Below are 8010 nucleotides of genomic sequence, written 5' to 3' on the forward strand. Positions count from 1 at the left end.
AACCCCCATGCCACGAGTGCTGGGGTGTTCGGGATAAACTTGAGTGCTCTTGTTCCCATTTTTGGATACTTTGAGGGAGGCGCTCAACACAACGAACGAGGCAACCGGACTTATAATGCTTGAACACTCCCACTTAGCCATAGAATTCTATAATTTTAAATTTCGCCGAAGCCCATAGTGTTTGGAAGACCGAATTAGGGGCGCTATCCACGCCTGGGCCGGACAAAGCCGACTCCTCGCTCTAAGCGGCATAAGTCTTTAGGGACTCAAAAAAACCTCTCGAACAGCGACCGACTCTCGCCCTATCATGACGGTCAGTTTTAGCTTTCTCCACTGAGGTGCTCAACCCAGCTCAACTGGGGCACAATCGCAGTGGTTCTCTCAGCGCTACCTTAGCCGATATAACGGAACGTAAGGTACCAAAACATGGGAGCTAGGCAAACCTAACTATTGACCCAAGACATGATACGGAGCCAATGCATATAATGCTATAAGTTCGGGGTGCCGCAATTGTGAAAGTGTTCGGACTTATCACACCATATTTTGGGGAACTTAATCCCCTGGTGTATTTAGCCGTACCAAAGTGTACGGATGCAACATGTCATAAGTGAACATGTATAGATAGAAAAAGGAATGCAACAATAGGAGAAAAGTGATGCATTGTTTATTAAAAAACACTGTAATGAAAGCGGAATGATACAAATAGTGCGATAAGAAAGGGATGGGACTATTTAACATGTCCCCCTCCGGGGGTAGGCTACGGGGTGGTATGTAAAACAGGTCTACTGCTCGTAATAGAGACCACCTGGACACTCGACGTAGCTTTTCTGCTTCCCTGGCTGTTGCATCGTGAGTTCGGCAAGTCTATTGCCGGATAGGGCTTCTAGAAAACGGAGTCCTGCGAATAAGAGAAAAAAAGGAATGAAACAATTGGGAGCCCCTGGTGCGGTTGAGCCGCTCTCCGGGCATGCCATGGTCGTGCCCCTACCCATATGCCCACGGTATCTCCAGAGCGTAGTTATGTACGCGTAGTACTGGTCTCGCGATTTCACGAGGGCTGGGTTTGGGGCCGCATTGCTACGCGTGCTCGAAACGTGCCAAGCGGTCTTGTTGTAGGTTACTCCGGGGGCTCTTGACGGTGTCCGGCCGCTTGACGGCCGGACTCGAGAATTGCCTTAACAGGCTGCTTTGTACTTCCGCCGCGAGAGCTGCTGTATGCTCCTCCGTTCGGAGAGAGCGTTCAATGTTTCCATTGACCGTGATTACTCCTCGAGGGCCTGGCATCTTGAGCTTAAGGTATGCGTAGTGTGGCACCGCATTGAACTTTGCAAATGCGGTTCGTCCAAGCAGTGCGTGATAGCCGCTGTAGAACGGGACTATGTCGAAGATTAACTCCTCACTTCGGAAGTTATCTGGGGATCCGAAGACCACCTCAAGTGTAATTGAGCCTATACAGTTGGCCTCTACACCTGGTATGACGCCTTTAAATGTCATTTTTGTGGGTTTAATCCTTGAGGGGTCTATGCCCATTTTGCACACTGTATCCTGATAAAGCAGGTTCAGGCTACTGCCGCCGTCCATCAGGACTCTAGTGAGGTGAAATCCGTCAATGATTGGGTCAAGAACCAATGCGGCAAATCCGCCATGGCGGATGCTAGTGGGGTGGTCCCTTCGATCGAAAGTGATCGGGCAGGAGGACCATGGGTTGAACTTTGGTGCGACTGGCTCCATCGCATATACATCCCTTAGTGCACGCTTCCGCTCCCTTTTGGGTATGTGGGTTGCGTATATCATGTTCACTGTCCGCACTTGTGGGGGAAAGCCCTTATGTCCTCTATTGTTCGGCGACCGGGGATCCTCCTCGTCATCGCTATGCAGCCCCTTGTCGTTGTTTTCGGCACTTAACTTGCCTGCCTGCTTGAATACCGAACAATCCCTGTAGGTGTGGTTGGCTGGTTTTTCGGGGGTGCCATGTATCTGGCACAAGCGGTCGAGTATGCGGTCCAAATTGGACGGGCCCGGAGTATTTCTTTTGAATGGCTTTTTCCGCTGACCGGGTTTAGAGCCTGTGAATCCGGCATTGACTGCCGTATCTTCAGTATTATCGCTGTTAATGCGGCGCTTGTGCTTGTTGCGACGCGGCCTGCATTGCTGTCCTTGGTATCCGAACTACCAGGGTTTTTGGTCAGGTTGTTACTGCGAGCTAGCCAGCTGTCCTCTCCCGTGCAGAAGCTGGTCATGAGTGATTGAGGGCTGCCATGGATTTCAGCTTTTCCTGTCCTAGGTGCCGGGCAAGCCACTCGTCACGGATGTTATGTTTGAAGGCTGCAAGGGCCTCTGCATCCGGACAGTCAACAATTTGATTTTTCTTGGTTAAGAACCATGTCCAGAATTGTCTGGCCGATTCATCTGGCTGCTGAATTATGTGCCTTAGGTCATCTGCATCTGGTGGTCGCACATATGTGCCCTGGAAGTTATCAAGGAATGCGGCTTCCAGGTCTTCCCAACAACCAATTGATTCTGCTGGCAAGTTGTTGAGCCAATGCCAAGCTGGTCCTTTAAGCTTGAGTGGGAGGTATTTGATGGCATGTAGATCATCACCGCGGGCCATGTGGATGTGGAGGAGATAGTCCTCGATCCAAACTGCAGGATCTGTTGTGCCGTCGTATGATTCAATGTTTACGGGTTTGAAACACTCGGGGATTTGATGATCCATTACTTCGTCTGTGAAGCATAGTGGGTGTGCGGCGCCTCTGTATTGGGCTATGTTACGACGCATCTCAAATGAGCTTTGTCTACTGTGTTCGGCCCGGCCGGAATTGTTGTATCCGGCGTGATGGTTGTCATCACGTATCGTGGGAGCCCACGCGATCGGTAGATCGATCTTATTTGCCTTGCCTTGTCCTCCAATATGTCTCGCAAGTCTGGCGCATTTCCCCGTGGCTTTGTACTTTTTGAGCGACGCCGGGGTGCGGCTTTAGTGGAGGGCCTAGAGGCCTCTCTGTCGCGGCCATGAGGTGGCCGGTCGGCCGCATCATGTGCTGGCGATGTAGGTTTGGGTGCTTCCTCCTCTTATTGGGGTAGCAGCCTGCGTTTTGGGTAGCTCTTGGAGGGGCGATCTTGTTTATACTCTTCAGCTGCGAGGACTTCAGTCCATCTGCTGATTTTTCTCGAGGTTGCTTGCTGTGGCCATAAGCCTGCGTTTGAAACGCTCTTGTTCGATGGGATCCTCGAGCACGACAAATTCGTCATCGTTGAGGCTTGCTTCATCTTCGGAGGGAGGCATATAATTATCGTCCTCTACCTCTCTGTCTGCCGCTCTATCATGAGGGCTGGCTTCTCCCTCCTCCTGTGTTGAATCCTGCTGGAGGGGGTTGTCTTCGGCACTGTCCGGGGTGTTATTCTCTCCCGTGCCGGAATCACCGTTTTTGCTGTGGCGGGATTTAGAGCGGCGCCGCTGACGCCGGCGCTTGGGCTGCTTCTTGGAGGGGCCATCCTCCGCTGTTGCATTGCCATTCCCATCTTTTGGGGTGTCCACCATGTATATGTCGTATGATGACGTGGCCTTCCAGTGCCCTATAGGCGCTGGTTCTTGGTTGTCTCCTGCATCGTCGTCCATATTGTCGATGTCTTCGGAGTCGAAGTCGAGCATGTCGGTTAAATCATCGACAGTGGCGACAAAGTGGGTGGTGGGTGGGCGTTGAATTTCTTCGTCGTCCGCATCCCAACCTTCCTGTCCATTGTTCGGCCAGGGCTCTCCTGATAAAGAGAGAGACTTGAGTGAATTCAGAATGTCGCCAAAGGGCGAGTGCTGAAAGATGTCCGCGGCAGTGAACTCCATAACCGGCACCCAATCGGATTTGATTGGCAGGGGCGCGGGAGGTTCGGAGTCCGGGGAGGGGTCCGGCACCTCGGAGTCACGGGATTTGCAAAGGACAGGGATGGTGTTCGGCTCAATCGCCATAGAAATCATAGCCCCTGAGGTGGTGTCCAGCCACTCATCCTCGATCGGCGAAGTCGGCTCCGAGCTAAGGGTCGGAGTGGACGCTGGTGCGGCCTCCAGGGCACTATTCGGCGACAGAGCTAGATCATACTCATCGAGACAGTGTGGAGCGCTGGGCTGTGGCTCGAATCCGTCGAAGATCAAGTCTCCACGGATGTCAGCCGTGTAGTTCGAACTCCCAAATCTGACCTGATGGCCAGGGGCGTAGCTTTCGATCTGCTCCAGGTGGCCAAGGGAATTGGCCCGCAGTGCAAAGCCGCCGAATACGAAGATCTGTCCGGGGAGAAAAATCTCACCCTGGACCACGTACTTGTTGATGATCAAAGGAGCCATCGGACCTAAAGGTGACGACACAGAGGAACTCTCAATGAAAGCACAAATGTCGGTGTCAAAACCGGCGGATCTCGGGTAGGGGGTCCCGAACTGTGCGTCTAGGCGGATGGTAACAGGAGACAAGGGACACGATGTTTTTACCCAGGTTCGGGCCCTCTCGGTGGAGGTAAAACCCTACTCCAGCTTGATTAATATTGATGATATGGGTAGTACAAGAGTAGATCTACCACGAGATCGAAGAGGCTAAACCCTAGAAGCTAGCCTATGGTATGATTGTTGTTCGTCCTACGGACTAAAACCCTCCAGTTTATATAGACAGCGAAGAGGGTTAGGGTTACATAGAGTCGGTTACAATGGTAGGAGATCTACATATCCGTATCGCCAAGCTTGCCTTCCACGCTAAGGAAAGTCCCATCCGGACACAGGATGAAGTCTTCAATCTTGTATCTTCATAGTCTAGGAGTCCGGCCAACGGTGATAGTTTGGCTATCCGGACACCCCCTAATCCAGGACTCCCTTAGCAGCCGCCTCGGGTGGCTGGAAACTGTGCACCTAGTTTGTGTCGCCCGGGTTGGCCTAGGCTAGTTTTGTTCGTCCCAACGCACGAGCAGGCAATGTACAAAATGAAGAAAAACGCTTCCATTTGTATGGGCCAATAATATAAGTGCAAGGCGGGTCCGATAGCTGGCTCGTGCCCAAACAAGCGCCTCACATATTGACCGACAGCAGGAAAAATCACAATTCGTTTGCTCCAGCCTCCAGTCTGGTTTGCTCCTAATCTAGCTGAAGCTGGACAGACCGACACATCAATTCCTCGCGCCCTCATTGCACACTGGTCGCCAGGCTTCAAGCGAATGGAAGGACAAGAAGATGAAGATACAACCCTGGGTGTAGGCTGCGTGGGAGGCAGCGATGGCAGCACGGGCATGGCATCGAACTTGCGCAAACGGATAGTCGTAGTTTGCAAGAGCAGCATGCGCAACAAGAAGGTACATCACATCCCTGATTATATCTTATTCAATTGTTTAATTTCTGGCCAATAGTTAAACCTGACGGTGTTGTAAAACTGCTTGTATGTAGGGAATCTATGAGAAAATTAAACCAATTTTTGCCTATTTTATAACTCCCCCAATCAATACTGAACTGACTGAACCTGATGTATCTAATCTAGTTTCTGATGCAAACATACAAGGTCATGTTGTTCTTGAGCCCGAAGAGTCTAATGAACAGACTGCTAATGAAGGATTTGATGCAAACATTTTACATGCTCCTGGTGATGAACATATAGTGTCTAATGAGGGATCTAATGCAAACATTTTGCAAGCTCCCATCGAAGGATTTAGACTCTAATGATGATCTGCTATGTTGAGAGAGACATAGAGATTTGCATGCATTGATGACAGGCAAATTATAGTACATTTTCATGGCTTGAGGAAATGTTGAGGCCATCTACCAGAAAGTCCCCATATCATAACAACATAGCATAAATACTTTCTAATCTGCTGTTTGAAACTATTGGCATACTTGTGCAGGATAGATATATTGATATGCAGTTTGCGCACTGGTTATAGGTGAAATTACACTTTGATATTTTCAGCCAGAAAATATATAATTCAAGCAGGTACATACCGTGTTAGTAGTCGTTGTACACCATGTTGCATTTTGTGTTTTTTGGTGCTTACATCATTTAGTGTTTTATAATCTGGAACTACATGTGATCATTAGCTGGTTTTCAAAGTGCATGTAGCTTCACATTTCTCATGGTATGTTGATTTCTGGAGTGCAAGTTCCTTCGTACTTTTTAAGTTAAATTTTAGCCCCTAGTGTCGTGGAATTAACACGTCAGATGTCCTAGTAGAAGGAATTAGTCGTGGAGCCATCGCAACAAGATTAGCTTAAAGGGGTTAAACCGGAACAAAGGACACGGGAGGTTTATACTGGTTCGGCCCCTTGCGGTGAAGGTAAAAGCCTACGATCGAGTTGTTGTGGGATTGATTGATCTCGATGAGCAGGGAGCGAATCCGCTTTACCTATCTCTCGAGATGTTGTTTCTTGTCCCTGAACCGCCGCCGGGTTGTCCCTTTATATAAACAGGCTGACGCCCGGCCGGTTTACAGAGTCCCGAGGCCGGCTCATACAAGTGTCCGGCTCGGTCTCTTCCTTTCCCCAACTTACAATACAAGTTATACTACTATGGCAGTTTACAACTATGGGCCCTAATCCGCCTTTGGGCTCTGGGCCTCTAAGCTTCTTTGTCTTCATGGGCTTCAATATAGATGAGCGTGAACCGGCCCCTCCTGGGCGGTTTACACTCAGCAGTTATATACTCAACATTAGGCCCCAGATTGATTTGAACCTGTTCATGTCAATCTTCAATACTTAGAAAAATTCCCTGAACATCTTTCTTATTGTCAGGACCCCGATCCTGAGTCACACCGATCTAGCATGTAACACATCATATCACTTTGCGGCCTCACGCACGGTATTCCCACGGGTGCCACCTTACCTGGCCCGGGACCATTTGCGCATTTTGGCTCACATATATGATAGTGCCGCTAGCATCCATATGACAAAGAACCCGGGCTGACATGGCTAGTCGTGAACCCAAAGTGGCACTAACTTACAGGGACAGGCATACATGACCCAATAACGAACGTGTCGGTCATCAGCGAGTGAATCCGGGCTGTAGCAACTGGGCTAGCAGGACTCCGGTAAATTGGGCTGTAGCAGGCTAACATGACTCCGGTATTCATCGTGTGACATTTCCCCGAAGGGACAGACACAGGAACAAAGAAGGACACATGCCGGCCAGCCTAAGTGTTCCGGAGCAGTAGCAAACTACCATGGCTCAGTGGAACCACTAGGAGACATTTCCCGGTAAGAGAGGCTACTAAGGATAAACAACTAGATAGTCAGATCCCACACATACCAAGCATTTCAATAACATACACACAATATGCTCGATATGTGCAAATACAACATGGCATCACAACATGACTCTACGACTCAAGTATTTATTCAATAGGCTCCGAGGAGCGAGATATTACAAACATGGGTCTCATGACCCAACACTTAGAGCATACAAGTCAAAGCACAAGCGGAAGCTTAACATGTCTGAGTACAGGCATCTACAAATGAAAAAGGCTGAGAAGCCTGACTATCTACCGGATGCTGCCGAGGGCACAAGATCGTAGCTGAGGTAACAAGCTAAACGTCGAAGTCCAAGCGGAACTACTAGCGAGACTGAAGTCTCTCTGCAAAAACATAAAATAGGCAAACGTGAGTACAAATGTACCCAGCAAGACTTACATCAGAACTAACTACATATGCATCATTATCAACAAAGGGTGGTGGGTTTTAACCGCAGCAAGCCAGCTTTGACTCGGTGGCTATCCTGAACTACGACTGCAAGTAACTCTTTTGAGGTGGCTCACACGAGTCCACATATTCACCATATCAATACACCACTATGGATCCACTCCCGTCTCCCTACGAGAACGCCATCCATAGCACTCACGCTTATCTTGCGTATTTTGGAGTATCCACTTTCACTTGTCTATGAACTGTACAGGCAACCCAGAAGTCCTTTTCCGCGGACACGGCTATTTGAATAGATCATATTAACCCTGCAGGGGTGTACTTCTTCACACACGCTCTCACCACTTACCGCCGTT

Source organism: Triticum aestivum, chromosome 7B, assembly GCF_018294505.1.
Source record: "Triticum aestivum cultivar Chinese Spring chromosome 7B, IWGSC CS RefSeq v2.1, whole genome shotgun sequence".
In the NCBI taxonomy this organism is placed as follows: Eukaryota; Viridiplantae; Streptophyta; class Magnoliopsida; order Poales; family Poaceae; genus Triticum; species Triticum aestivum.